The following is a 16,116-nucleotide window of genomic DNA, read 5'->3' on the forward strand; positions in this document are numbered from 1 at the left end:
AAACAGAGCACCAATCATGTTCAAAATAAGTTCAGCACCAAAAAGTCCCCAGCAACGGCGCCAATTTGATGAAACGAGTTTTTCTACTCGTTATGCACAAAGATTGTCGTTAATCCTCATCAAATATGCAAAGAAATGAATGCAATACTAGGGTGTTGTCCTAGGTCATCTCCAAGGAATTTTTAGTTAGGAACATACATCGAACAAGTGTAAACATAGAATTTAAAACAAGTAAATTGGGGGGAGGTTTGTCAATTTCCAGATTTTATTCAAGAGCAAAATGTAAACTAGTGAAATTCAATCAATTAAGAAGAGCAATCCCTAGTCAATCAATGAGTTCTATCCCTATTCTTTCAAATGATTCAATAATCCCCTTTTCTTCCCTTGAATTAAGTTAATCTAACAAGCAAAACTTAACTTTAGCATCCCAATTAAAATTAAGCATCTTAATGGGCTCCAATATTTATCCCTAAGATTAAGCAATCTCAAAGATTAATCAAAATTAAGCAATTTTGGATTAGAATTTCGTTTGGGTAATTTAGGGTTCATTAAGCAATGTTCCCCTCATGTAAATTTCATTTCATTCAGAGATTGGGGTTAATAAATTCAAGGAAAGAAAGAGTAATATTGCCATTAAACCCAAAAATTCAAGAACCATGTGAGTTGACTAGGAATTACAAGAAAATTTAGCCCTCCATATGGATGGGCTTCACAAATGAAAGAAGAGAATGCAGAAACGTAAACAACATTAATGTAAAATCAATAAGAATCAAAGGGAAATTGGAAATTAAAACCTATAATGGACCCCTGGCTGTCACCCAAGGCTCCAAAGCTCTGGAAAGAAAAATGTCCTAATTTGGTAAAGAGAATGAAAAGAAAATTAAAAGTCTCAGCTCCCGTACCCTAATTCCTAAACTCTATTTATAGTGGAGGACATGTCAGCAAAGTGCCCACTTTTGCCTTTGAAAGTGTCTACTTTGACTCTTGAGAGTGTCCACACGTATCTACGTTGGCTTGCAAATTCTTTGGAGTTGCCACTTTTCATGCTGAAAGTAGCTACTTTCAACACGCGTAGCCACTATGAAAGGCAATAGTGTCCACGCGCATATTGCTTCCCAAGTGGCGTCCCTGAAGCTTTTTGGAGTTGCTACTATGAAGGTTGAAAGTAGCTACTTTGGACCCTTTAATGCCCAGACTTGCTGTAGTTGCTACTTTTGCTCCTAAAAGTGGCTACTTTGGGGTCAACTTTCATCCAAGGGCCAAGATTTCTCAAAATTAGCTTGAGGGCTCTACAAAATTATCAAGATAATTAAAATTGCAATCTATATCTATGTAATTAAATGCAAATTAACCAAAACTTAATAAACCTATGATATTTACTCAAAATGTGATTTCTGTATTATTTACACTATCTAAGTCCATTTTTTCTATCAAGGAGCACCAAAAAGGCAAGTAAAAATATAATAAAAAGTGGATTCATCAGGTTACCCTCTGGAGTAATCACTTTTACTGATAAAAGTAATCACGCAGAGGCATCAAGGTAATACACTTCTCTGGAACACTCACTCTCACTTATAAGAGTGATTACGAGAGACAGATGGAAAAACTAACTCTCTGGAACGCTTCCTTTTACTGACAAAAGTGACTACGCACAGGTAAGTAGACTTTCAATCTTTGTGCATTACTCCTTTTATTCAAAAAAGTTGTCACATGGCTGTGCATTATCACTTTGCCCAGCCACGGTGATAACGCGCCCCTCACCCTAAAAAATTAACTCTCTGGAACGTTCACTCTAATGACAAATAGTGATCACATTGGGAACTTTTAATGACATAACGGTTACTTTTATCCTTAGAAGTAGCCACGTGCTCACACGTGCCTATATATATTACTAATCGTGAATACGCACACACACATTCACTCTAGAAATCCCTTTTCTCTCTGAGTTTTCTTTGCACTCTCAATCTCTCTGTGGGTCGACAAGCAACAACAAGATTTTCTCACTCATTTCTGCATCTTCCTACAAGGTACGTACACCCTTATTTCTCTGAAACTCTGGATTAGGATTTTTCTGTGGTTGATGTTTTTGGCAAATCATTTGGGGGTAATGGTGCACTATTCTGATTATATTTGATGGGGCATTAGTCTGAATAGGGTTTATCTGTCATGTATGAATTTTTAGGGAAACTAGAATCTGCATTGTACTATTTCTCTGAATAAAATCTGCAAAAATTCGAGCAACCTAAATAGACGTTAGTGAAATATTTGATTTGTAAATTGTTGAATATAAATTTCTGATATTAGTGATTAATGGTATTAGATTGCGTATTTGAAAAACAAAATGTCGATTAGGGCAATAAGACACTATTATGATATTAATTTATTTCTGAATAGGAATGTGGGATTGGAAATTTCTGAAAATGACTATTTGAAATTACCTGTTGTTCTGAAATCAATTTTGCATTATTCTGATAAAATGTTCTCTACCAACAATGAGTGAGTTGCATAACTGCACCTTAAAATTGGTAGAAACTTGTAAAAATCCCTCTACATCACCCTATTTTTCTGAGAAAGTGTGCACTCAAAACTTACAAAATTAGGGATATCAATTTAAAACTCTTTGAATATGGTTGTTCAATTCTGTGCATCTGTGCTTTCTATCTGCATATTGATATGCCCTATTCTGCTAAAATAGTTTTCTACTGAAATTACAGAGTTTGTTGAAAAGTTGATTGATAACCTAAAATGATTCTTCTGCGTTTGTTGAAAAGTTGATTGATAACCTAAAATGATTCTTCTGCGTTAACATGAAATGCTCTGAGAGTGTGCACGCTGAATTTATATATTAGGAGTTAACATGTTCTGGTTGTCAATGCTTAATAATGTGTAGTGGTGCTTGTGTATAGTATGTTAACTCATCATTATAGCAGAATTCATGTTATGTTGTTAGAAGAAGGGAGTTTCTGTAAATTGGTTGATTGAAAATTCTTCAGTACAGAACTTTATACTTAGGCAACTGGTGTATTGCAAGAAGTTAACTTGCACATTTTTATTATTTCTTGCAAAAACTGAAAAAAAAATGGCCAGAACTTCTATGAACACACCAGTTGGCTCCTCCAAGAAAACTCGAGCTGGATCTTCCAGCAACACTCCAAAGAGGAGATCCAACAGGAACATCCAAGCTGGATCCACCAGAAACACACCCAAATCAAAGAGGGCCATAACAGATGGTGCTTCATCTTCATCCCCAATTGAATTATGTGATCCAAGATTCAGAAGTATTGCTCAAGAAAACTTCTTCAAGGCCAATATTCTAAGGAGGAAGATTGTCCCTGACAGAGCATTCAAAATTGTTGGGGACAATTATCCAGAATACAAGGAGAGGATCCAGAAGATGGGATGGGAATTCTTCTATTCTACAGCTAGCCTGGGCTGGAGGGAAATAATCCAAGAATTCTATGCAAATGCCATGAGGTTCAAGGAAGACCAATTCCCTAGGTTCAACACAATGGTTAAAGGGATGAGGATAGATTTTAGTCCTGCCAATATCAACAGGGTGCTGGACATCAATGCTGAAAGACACCCTGCACAGCTGGACTTCAGCTCATTCAGGAAGAGCCCTAATATTGATTATGTGTAGATTTTGGAGAAAATTGGTAGGCCAGGTACAACTTGAAAGTTGAATCAGGCTAAGAAGCCAAAATGTATAATCACCCAGAACTTGCTGCCTTTTGCCAAGGTGTGGAGCGTGTTCATCCTGAACTCTTTCATGCCAGTAAAGCACAGCTCAACCTTGGCAATGAAGAGGGTTTAGCTGCTATTTGGCATAGTCACGGATATGTACATGGATGTAGGGGAGATCATAAGTAAATGCATCCTCAACATCTTGAAGACAAAGAGGGATTCATTGGCCTTTTCTTCAATCATCACACTGCTCTGTGAAGATGCAGGGGTGGAGTTTGGAGAATATCAAGAAACGATTAGAGCTGCACCTCCCATCTCTGCATCCATGGTAAAGGAAATTTATGCCACCACTTACTGCACCTCTACAGCCCCCATCCCTTCCCAATACAAAAAGGAGAAACTAATGCTGATGAAAGATGCATTGAAGATAATGGTTGAGAAACAAAATCAGCTAGCTGAAAGGAAAACTGGGCTGCATAGCAGTCTCAAGGCTGGAAAAATGCTGCTAGAGTGTGTACTGCTCAACATTGGTCAAAAGCTGGGAATAACTAAAGAGGAGATGTACCACATACCTGATCTGGCAGAAAATGCCTAATGCCTTTGCTCCTGTGTTTAAGGATTTACCCATCTATAAAACACACATTCCACAGCCAGTAGAGAAAGAAGTGGTAGAAGAAGAGGTGGTGGAGGAGGAAGAAGAATCAGAAGAAGAGGAAGATACCTCAGAGGAGGAGGATGGAGCAGAAGAATAAATTAGGATTTTAATTCTGTTATTTTTAATTTTAGCTTTTGTAAATTTTAGCAATTACCAGTTTAATTTCTGTAAATGCAGCTAGTTACCAGAACAATTTTAATACTTTTCAGATGTAATAAAGTTCAGTTTCTTTCGTTTAGTATTCTGCAAAATTTAATTACTGAAATTGTCTGATCATTGATGGAATTTTGGTGTTTTGTGCAGAGAATGTCACAATCACAGCACTCACACACAATGGATATTGGCACCTGCACAAGCTGCCATGAAAGGGGGGTTATTCTTTACCTCTTATTCATGTGTTAGCTTTTGATCGTGAGTGTCACGCTTGGACAAATTAATAAAAACTGAATTGCATAAAAATTATGTAGTAAGAGGTGCAATCCGAGTCGTCTCCTAACGATGATAACGTTATACGATTATAAAATTAAAAGGGGTTTGATTTATAGAATAACACTAAGTAGAATCAAAAGTTAACAAGAATTAAAACTCTAATCCAAGAATTTAGAAGAACTACGACCACTCTATCACCGGATTCCAAGGAGATGCATCAACCAACAAATTAGTGATTAATATTAAATTCGAATGAAACCTCAATTCAAATTAAGCATTCACACGAGAACCCTCATGCATTCGATTAACACACAATTCGCTCAAAATTTAGAAACCTCTAGAACCTAATCGATTTGTGTTAATTTAATTCACCAATGCCATTAATCTTAGATCTCAAACCTGAAAATCTAATTCACACTCCTTCAAGAATTAATTACATACATAAACCAAATAATATGTAATCAAACAACTGCACAATTATCAATCCAAACGAAGAACTTCAATTCGAAATCATAATTAGCAAGAGGAGAAAAAAAGAAGAGATGAAACCGAATTTGTCGTTGAATAAATTGCGAAACCAATCCTCAAGAGTGTCACGTCCCTTTTAATCCTTGAATTAGATGGAAATCTAAGTCTCCATGGATGGAGGGAAACAATTCAAAAAGGGGAGAGAGAGCGAGAGAGAGAAGAGAAGAGAAGAGCCAAAAAATTAAATTCAAAATTCAAAATTTCATTTGTCACTTTGTTCCATTTTTTTGGCTATGAAAACGGCCTCTTTTTGGTTCGTAGGTTGAAGGACAATTGTAGCCTTGGATGTCAGCTTTAAAACGCCACTGGAATGGGCTTAATCGGATGTCTGTGGACTGAGATATGGCCCAAATACTGCACCTTACTCAGGATCCACAACTGCAGCGTTCTGACTTTTTCCAGGCCTAAGTTTCAGCTTCTTATCATCAGAATTGGTTTCTGACTTCTTCATAGGAATTATGCACCTTTCTCTTATCTTTCCTACAAATCGAAGAATCACAATGAAAGGAGTTCTACAACTCAAGATATGGTCCAGAAACCAAAACAGTATCAGAATTTGCCAAATACTGGAAAAATTAAATAAAGCCCAAATAAAATTCAAACATCATAAAATGATCCAATTTAACCAATTAGGCACAAAAGAGGATTAATGAGCTAGGAATTAGAGGAAATAATATTATAAAAATCTAATTGATCAGCTTCACATTACACTGAATTGTTTCTGGAAAACACCAAAATACTAGAATAGATATTAAAATGCTGGTTATGAATCAAAAGAAGTTTGATTGATAATTCTATGAATTATGTTTGAATTTTCTTTTTAAGTTGTTTTTTCCATTCTCAAATTGAGATCACACTTGTATTTTCAACATGGCTAGTCTTGCCACTAGGTGCATATAATTCTAAAAAGTGAATTGTGAGTTCATTGACTAACATGTATACCTAAAAACCTTGGTGAGACTTGAACCTCATGCATTTCTTGCTGTATGTTGATTAAATTCATAGTTTTCTGCACCTCTTAGAACTTGCATTGTTTCTTGCTGGAATTTGTAAATTGTACAGTTCACATATATAGTAGAGGCCTTCTTTGTTCATGCTTAGAGCCTAAATAAACCTCCCTTATGTTGAGAATCTTAGTTCACCCTTTTGAGCCTTTAACTTTTATTTTCGTAAACTTCAATACAAGCCCTAATGAAAAACCAAGAAACCTATCCAAATTAGAAAAAGGCAAATTGAGTTTAACCAAAGATGATTTTCATAATTAAGTTTGGGGTGGCATGTTGTGTTGATGTATGATTTGCTTGAGGACATGCAAAATTTTAAGTTTGGGGTGGGTAACAACAAAATATGAGTCGTTTGGAAAGAAAAGAAACAGCAAAAGCTCTGAGTTCTGAGTATTTGAAAAGAAAAATGAAAAAGCAAAGTATGAAAAAGAAGAAATAGGGAATGTGAAAAACAGAAAAGAAATTTGTTCATAAAGGCATGAATTGATTACAAAATTTAGAAAAAGTTGTTTGGCTCATTTACTTGAATCTTATCTCATGCTAAATTCAGAAAAGCTGTATAGAAGATAAAAGAATGCAATCTTATGCTAATTCTGAATCTCATCTACTTGAATTGTATTTTTCTGTTTGGCACAGCCTACATTGTTTCCCAAAGTGATTGAACACCTACCTGTCCCTTAACCTCAAAGTCACCTGAAAAGTCCTCTTGATATGTAATTTGTTACATTTTTATAGAGGAGAGTGAGAATATATGCAAGTCTATGGTAGAGTGTAGTAAAATCTATGATTTTGAGAGAAAACAGTAGCCTAAACACTGTTGACTGATGAGGGAAATGATTCTAGTGAGTTGTGATCATGCTTTTTAATGTTGCTTACAAGAACTTTGCTGATATATATGAACTCAGACAACAATTCTTACTCAGAGTTTGATTAATGCAGTGTGATTATCATGATGAGTAATTGGATGAATAATTTGATTGAAAATTTTGCAGAAAACACATAATTGGAAATTGAAAATTCTAAGATAAGCAGTTTGTGAAGTGATTTTGAAAAATGGAAGAATTAACCTTGGTTTAGTTTGATTTGCTTAAGGACAATCAAAAATTCAAGTTTAAGGTAGTGATGAATCCATAGTTTGACTAATATTTTAGTATAATTCTAACCCATTTGATAAGGAAAACATGTTAGAAACAGCAGAAAAACATAGAAAAATATAATGATTGAAGGTTTTCTTTTATTTTGTAATAGTATTTTATATATTAATATAAATGTATAAATTGATGTTTGAGTATGCATTTCATTGTGTGATGATTTGAATGTAACAATAGTTATGAAGATGCATGAATATGTGGTTAAAATGTGTTATGGACTTGTGTTTTGGGTTGGAATGGTGTGAGTAGATGGGCTAAGTGTCTGGTGTAGGGTGTTCTCGCTACAGCGAGAAATATCTCGATGTAGCTAGAGGGCCCTGAGAGGAAGGCGTGAAACTATTGTCTTCTCGCTATAGCAAGAGGTCTCTCGCTGCAGCGAGAGAATGGTAGTTTGAAGTGCATTTTTTGGTGCAGTTTCGCTGTAGCGAGATTCTGCAGAAACCAGAGTGTAGTTTCCTTTGAGACTTTTGCTGTAGCAACAAAGGCGTCGCTGCAACGAGAGATGTCTCACTGCAACAAGAGGGTCTTGTTGTAGCGAGAGTATCACAACCAGAAGAGTATTTGAAAGGGTTAGGGTTTGAAAAATTCATTTTCCATTCCTTTCTTCAAAATCTCTTCAATTCTCTTGACCCAAAACCTTATTTCACCGATTAAATTGCCTCCAAAGTCATTCGTGAGCTAGATTGAAGGTTGATTTGTGTTACGAACGCTTGGAGGTGAGTTTTAATGGTTAGAGTTTTGGTTTCTCATCCTCATTCTCTGTTTTCTCGATTTCCCTTGGTTCTCATGGGATTCTCCCATGTATTTAGTTTCTCATCCTCATCCTCATCCTCATTCTCGCGTGTGGGTCTTCAATCCGAGGTAAGGGGGAACTCTACCCTATCTTATTGTGATTGATTTACCATTTATTTTGCTAAATATTGCAATGTGGCTAAGATAAAGGATAGGAAACGTGTGTTAATAGAAATTATTGTGTGTTTGAAAATAATGTGATGTGTGATGAGATAGTTGAACCCATTGTGGGTGATTATGTATTGTGACATGCCACTGATTGGTGATTTAATAATGTGATTTGATTGTAGTAAAGTCTGATAAGGATTTAATGCTTAAGTGTGCTATGAATAAATGTGGGCCTGTGTGCCGTGTGCTGTGAATGAATGTGGGCCTGTGTGCCGTGTACGAACATGAATATTGTGTGCAATTGAAATGTGTATGAATGAGACATGTTAAATGCGGTTGTGAATATGCTATGAATGGTTCAACGATACACTGGAGGTGTGAAAGATGGGGACGGTAGAAATACCTTGGCAAAGAGAGAGTGGTGGAGACACCAACAGTGAGCGTGGGTGCACCATAAGCCACACACTCTCCTCCTAACTAGACCTCTGACCAACACCTTTCTCGAGTGACTCATGACTGCTCACGTGGTATCCGTGATGCGAGGGTAACTGGCGACCATCCATTGTGTGAAACTGTGATCATAGTGCCACAGTGAGTGTGACTACGTGCAGTGAGCACACGTGTGTGTGTAAAATGTTGATTGGTGCAATGAGCGCATCAGTTGTGAATTAATTTAGAATGCTTGAAAGTGTTGATTATGATTGTTTATAATTAAGTAGGATATGTTAGGAATACATGTGAGTGTGCAAGGTGAGTATTTATATTGTTTGTGTGATGGATAGTGTAGAGTACTCACCCTTACATTTATTTTTCAAGTAACCAAGATGATCAGCACTAGACCCAGTGAAGGGATGGATGAAATTGCTATAAAGCTGGAGATTTATTTGAACTTTGATGTAATTGAATTAGTCCTATAGTAATGATTTGATGCAAGTTGTAATCCATCCTTATTTCAAAATATTTGAATGAATTATGCATAGGAAAAACTATTTTGAATGAAATTTTATTTCTCTCATTTTGTTAAACTTGTTATTTAAAATTAAATTTAAGGTGTTACATTTGAAACTAGGACCTTTTGTCAACAGTATATGCAGAAAACCACCTGTTGATTTAGATGAATTGAGAAGTCGGGCAACAAAGTACATGTAGGTGGAAGAGTTGGCCGAATACCGAGGCCAAGTCTGAATGGAACTGGGGTCAAACCAAAGAGAGGGTGACAGGAGTGAACCATTCAAAAATAGACAGGAAAATAAAGACCGGAGAGGTGGAGGTGAGCAACCCCCGAGAGGACCTAAGTATACCACTTATACTACTCTAAACACCAATCGGTCAAGGATACTCGAGCAAGCATTGGCAACTGAGATACTAACCATCCCTAGGCATGCCAAATACTCCCCCTCGGGCAGACAAGTCAAAATCATGTCGTTACCACAGAAATAGGGAACATACCACTGAGGAATGTACAGCCCCCTTAAAGACCACATTGAGGACTTGATTAAAGCAGGACATCTGCAGGGATTGAACAAACACACATCGAGAGGGATAGGAATTACCAGTTTGAACCTTCAAGAAGATATGTTGAGAGGAGGGCAGAAAGGTAGCGTAGTAAGTCAAAAGAACCACCTGTCAAGCATCATAATGAGCGCGAGAAATACTCTCATCGAGTTATTAATACCATAGCAGGAGGATTTGCTAGAAATCGGCCAAGAAAAGACATTTGAGACATGTTCGGTCAGTAAATCATGTATCATTAGGAAACAGAATAAGGATCCCTCCCATCACATTTACCGGTAGAGATTTTCAAGGGGTGGACCCAATTTAGGATGACCCCATGGTTACAAGCGTCGACATTTTTAACTGCACTGTCCACAAGACCCTAATTGATCAAGGGAGTTCGTCTAACATCCTGTATTGGAATACCTTCAAATAGCTAGGAATACCAGAAGAGGAATTGAAGGAGTATAATGAACCACTTGTCGGATTTTCAGGAGAGCGAGTGGAAACTTGAGGCTGCATAGATTTATACACCTTGTTGGCTAATGTGATCACTATTACAAGCAAGATTTATCCAAGAAGTACAATACTCCACTTGGCTGGCTAATGTGATCATGGTAAGAAAGGCAAGTGGGAAATTGAGGATGTGCACGGATTTCACTGACCTAAATAAAGCATGCCCCAAGGATGCATATCCCCTACTTAATACCGACACCTTGGTCGATGGAGCTGTTAGGCACAAAATACTCAGTTTTTTGGATGCATATTCCAGATATAACTAAATTCATATGTACCCTCCAGATAAAGAGAAGACGACTTTTATAACGGACACGGCAAATTTTTCTTATAAGGTTATGCTGAAGCCTTAAAAATGCCTATATATCAAAGGTTGATGGATAAGATTTTTGCACGACAAATAGGGAGGTGTATGGAAGTATACATTGATGATATGGTAGTTACGTCCATCTCCCTTGACAATCATGTTGGCCATTTAACCGAAGTATTCGTTGAAGTAAAACGGCATGAGATGAGGTTTAATCCTGAGAAATGCAAATTTGGGGTAGCCAATAGAAAATTCTTAGGATTTATGCTTTTAGAAAGAGGAATTCAGGAAAATCCAGACAAGTGCCATGCTATTTTTGATATGACTAGCCCTCGTAATATGAAAGAAGTACAATGGTTAGCTGGCCGAATAGCTGCACTAGCTAGTGATGAATCCATATTTTGACTGATATTTTAGCATAATTCTAACACAAATGATAAGAAAAATATATAAAGAAAGCAGAAAAACTTTGAAAAAGAGAAGGAATTGAATTTTGTTTATATATGTAGTTATTTTAGCAATTGTGAAATTTTTGCTTAGGAATTAAGTTTTTAATCTTGTTTTTGTAGGAATAAATTGAGCAAGGATCATATTCATGGAAGTTTGATGACAAGGAAGAGGAAAGAAGCAAGTCTGGACTCTAAAAACTCAAGAATAAGAAATTGCAGACTGGGCGTGATCACTATTGTCAGTGAAAGTGATCACTTCAGAGCTCAAAGAAGAAGTGAAGTCTGGGCGTTACCACTTTTATCATTAAAAGTGATAGTTCCAGAGAGGCAAAATATCAGGAAAGCTCTGCGTAACCACTATTGTCATCAAAAGTGATCGTTCCAGAGAGTCTTCAACTTGGCGAACTGCGCGTAGTCACTTTTATCAGAAAAAGTGATAACGCGCAACTACCTTGACTCTGCGTTGTCACTTTTATCATCCAGAGTGATAGTTCCAGAGAGCTCTCAATATCAGAAAAATGCGCGTGGCCACTATTTCTGGGAAAAGTGTTAACGCGCAACCAAAAACTCTCTGCGTAACTACTTTTTCTCATAAAAGTGATAACGTGAAAATCTGGGAAATTTTATAAATACCAGAAGCGATCCGGAAAAAAGGGGATTCTGTTCATTTTCAGTTTTTTTAGTTAGTCTCTGGTTAGAGGAAGTGAGAGAGAGGAGTGGGGATTCAGATCTTGGAGCTTCACGAAGAGGAATTGGAGTGGAGCAAGCTTCCATGGCGTTTCTGAGTTTCTTCTTCTCTTCTTCTCTTTCTTTTTCTTCTTCTGCTGCCATGGCTGTGTAATTCGTTCATAGTTAGGGATTGTAGATCTGAAATGAACATGTTGAATTGATTTGGATCTGGATTTCAAGCTTTGGAATAGATTGAGTGATTGATTCTGAACTTCACATGTGAATTGAATGGAAATTTGATTAACTAAATTCAGAGGAACCTTTGTCAATGGAAATTGAATTTGTTCTTCAGATCTGAACCAATCACCGAGATTTTAGTTTTCTTAGGGATAAGGAACTTTGATCTTGCAATCTTTTGGTTTCTTACACTTAAAGCAACGTTGAATTGAATTAGATCTAAGGAATTAGAATGGTTTAATTGAATGTTAGGTTCACTGAGTTAAGGAATTAACCTCTGAATAGTATAAAGTGAAACTGATTGTCATTCTTTCCAATTGCTTGTTAATTCAGAACTTTATTGATTAAACATTGGAGTTTTGGTGAAGCAATTCCCTAGCTATGGTTTCTCCCTCTGTTATCACATAACTGTATGTGCATTGTCTTGTTTGCTGCAAGTTCATTTTACTTTTAATTGTTCCAGTTTGCTGTTATTAGATGTTACCACTCTCCTTACAATTTCGAAAAAGCTTAAATGGTTATAATTCTATGAAGTGATACTTGAATCTAAATTCCCTGTGGAGACGATATTTGGATCTTAATTTTACTCATCACTTGCTGCAATCCTAGTGCACTTGCTAGTGTAGAAAGTTAACAACAAGTTTTTGGCGCCGTTGCCGGGGAATTTTGCATTTCAATATCATTAGTAGTAGAAAAGTAACTAGATTGAGCATTTATTTTGTTGCTTTGCTTTCAAATTGCTTTCTGCATAATTTTACTGCACCTTGTGTAATATTCTGCATAATATTTCTGTCTGCTGCATAGAATTTTTACATCTTTGTTATCTGCATAATTTCAATTTTCATTGTTCTTCATAGTTATAATTGCCATTCTGCATATTTGTACATGATTTTACAATTCTGCAACTGCTAGATTTAAGTTTCTATATGCTTTTACTGATAGAATTTGCATGAATTCTGTTGTACATTTCTGAATATCAATTGTGGTCTAATTTTGCTTTAAACTGATTTGTATATGCGTGGTAAAAACAAGAATAAATCAATTCTGGTCTTTGATCCTGACATAGACATAACTTTGAGAAGATTGAGAAAAGAGTCTAGAGCAGAAAAAGCCATAGGGAGTGATAGTGAGTTAGAAGCTGTCCATTCTCCAGAATCTCAGAGTAATCCTAGAGTGAAAAGAACATCTACACCCTTGAGACAACCAAATCCAGCAATAGAAATGGCAGAACAGAACAGATTTAGAACATTAGGGGACTATGCTATTCCTAACATGCAAGGTTTTAACTCTTCTATAATTAGGCCAACTATTCAAGCCAACCATTTTGAGATTAAACCTGCCCTACTACATTTAGTCCAACAGGATCAGTTTGCTAGAGGAAGTTCTGATGATCCTAACCTGCATATTTCAAATTTTCTGCAGCTATGTGACACCATAAGAATGAATGGAGTTAGTGAAGAAGCTATCAGATTAAGACTATTTCCTTTTTCCTTGAGAGATAGAGCAAAATGTTGGTTACAAGCTCAACCACAAGGAAGCATCACAACCTGGACAGAACTTGTGAATAAGTTTTTAACTAAGTACTTCCCTACATCTAAAGCTGCTAAGTTGAGAGGAGAAATTACATCCTTTGTGCAACAAGAAGGAGAATCATTGTATGAAGCATGGGAAAGATACAAAGAACTGCTTAGAAGGTGTCCACATCATTGTATTCCAGATTGGATGCAATTAGAGACTTTTTATAATGGGATGAATGCAGTAACAAGAACAATGGTTGATGCTGCTGCTGGAGGTTCATTAAATACAAAGTCCTTGGAAGAAGCTTAGAGGATTATTGACATGATGGCATCTTCAATGTATCAGAATTCAAACTCAAGGAACCAAGGAAGAAACTCTGGTCATGAAGCTAAAGTTCTGGAAACTTTTCTTGCACAAAATCAGCTACAAAATCAAATGTTTTCAGAACAATTAGCTGCCTTAACACAACAAATCAACAATCTGCAAACAGGGAGTATGCCTACCAGTCAGCTAAGTTGTGACTTTTGTGGAGGAAACCATGCAAATGGTGCATGAGGCATCCACAAGTGAACCACAAGAGCAAGTGAATTATATGAACAATTTTCAGAGACCACAGCCATCATATCCCCCTGGATTTCAATTTTTGAATAATAGAACTCAGCAGTATTCTAATTGGAATAATCAATATTCTGCTGCAAAGAATTCTAATTCAAATTTGCCTTTTTCTAATGCAGGTCCAGCAACACAACAGCCTTATTTTCAAAGAAATTTGTCCACTCAACCTCAAGGAAATCAGAAATTTTCCAAGCCTATGAATGAGAGGTTGACTGAGATGGAAGAAACTATGCTGCAATTCATGAAGGTGACTCAAACAAGCTTCAAACACAAAGAAGCTTCCATGAAGAAACTAGAGACACAGATTGGACAATTAGCTGAACAATTATCCAGCAGGGATGAAGGAAGATTTCCAAGCAATACAGTAATCAATCCTAAAGAGCAATGTCAAGCCATAACTACAAGGAGTGGAGCTGTAGTTGCAAGCCTTAAACCAGCAGAAAAGAAAGTAAATGATGTAGCAGAAAGAAACATTGAACAAGATCTGCAACAAGGAAATTTTAAGCTATTAAAGAAAGATCATTCAGAAGAAAAAGAAAAAGTTCCCATGAATTCTGAAAGGAAAACCAAAAAGCAACTCTTTGAGGAAGCTTGTAAGCCAATAGATCCAGAAAAATACAAGAGGCTGCCCTATCCTCAAAGAGTTCAGAATCCTAAACAAGAGGAACAATTTGAAAGGTTTATGAATGTCTTTAAGAAATTACAAATTAACATTCCTTTTGCAGAAGCTTTGGAGCAAATGCCCTCATATGCAAAGTTTATGAAAGAACTACTTTCCAGAAAAAGAAAGCTAGAGCATGATAAAACAGTACCTTTAACAGAGGAGTGCAGTGCTATTCTCAAGAAAAACTTCCTCAAAAGCTGAAAGATCCTGGATAATTTAGCATTCCTTGTGAAATAGGAAACTACACTGTGGGAAGAGCATTGTGTGACTTGGGAGCAAGCATAAATCTGATGCCATTGGCTGTTCTGCAGAAACTTGGCATAGAGGAAGTGAAGCCCACCAACATTACACTGCAGCTAGCTGATAGATCATACACTTATCCATATGGAGTTGTTGAAGATTTATTAGTTAAAGTTGACAAGTTCATTTTTCCTGCAGATTTTGTAATTCTGGACATGGAGGTGGATTCTAACATTCCTTTGATCCTAGGGAGACCATTTCTTGCAACAGGGAGAGCTTTGATAGGTGTGCAGAAAGGTGAACTTATGCTTAGAGTTCAAGATGAGAAGGTAGTGTTTAATGTGTTTGAAGCTTTAAAATATCCAATTGAAGATAGCACATGTATGAAGGTAGATATACTGGATGCTTTCATTACACAACGCCATATTAATGAAATTGATGAACTTGCGGTGTTAGAAGAAATAATATCTGCAGGGAGCAACAAATCTGAACTTCTGCATGAAGAATGCATTAAGGAAGTGCAGCAGCAACTAGAAACTCTGCCAATTCGAAAATCTGCAGAAAATTCAGTGAAGGAGAAGCTAGAAAAGGATGATAAAGAAGAGGAAAAGCAAAGGCTAGAACTGAAACAACTCCCTTCACACCTGCGGTATGCATTTCTGGATGAAAAACATGAAAATCCAGTCATCATCAATAATGAACTTAAGGAAGAACAAGAGGAAAAATTGCTCAGAATTTTGAGAGAACACAAATCTGCAATTGGCTGGAGTATTGCAGATCTGAAAGGTATAAATCCCTCATTTTGTAAGCACAGAATTTTATTTGAAGAGAATTTTAAGCCTGTTGTGCAGCCACAAAAGAGGTTAAACCCAGCCATGAAAGAGGTAGTTAAAAAAGAGGTCATAAAGCTGTTAGATGCAGGAATAATATACCCAATTTCTGACAGCAATTGGGTAAGTCCAGTCCAAGTTGTTCCAAAGAAAGGTGGTATGACAGTTGTACCTAATGAAAAGAATGAACTTGTCCCTACTAGGACTGTGACTGGATGGAGAATGT

The 16,116-nt window shown here is 36.6% G+C and overlaps 1 non-coding gene and 1 pseudogene across 1 annotated transcript; one reads left to right on the forward strand and one right to left on the reverse strand.

The window, feature by feature from the left end:
- LOC113869217 overlaps positions 1-16,116 on the forward strand; it is a 144,435-nt pseudogene that overhangs the window by 127,330 nt on the left and 989 nt on the right.
- On the reverse strand, positions 13,629-13,735 carry LOC113870506. The gene has a single exon (XR_003505530.1). It is a non-coding gene; the product is annotated as a small nucleolar RNA R71 (small nucleolar RNA).

This window comes from Abrus precatorius, unplaced genomic scaffold (assembly GCF_003935025.1).
Source record: "Abrus precatorius isolate BTA unplaced genomic scaffold, Abrus_2018 Scaffold6, whole genome shotgun sequence".
NCBI lineage: Eukaryota > Viridiplantae > Streptophyta > Magnoliopsida > Fabales > Fabaceae > Abrus > Abrus precatorius.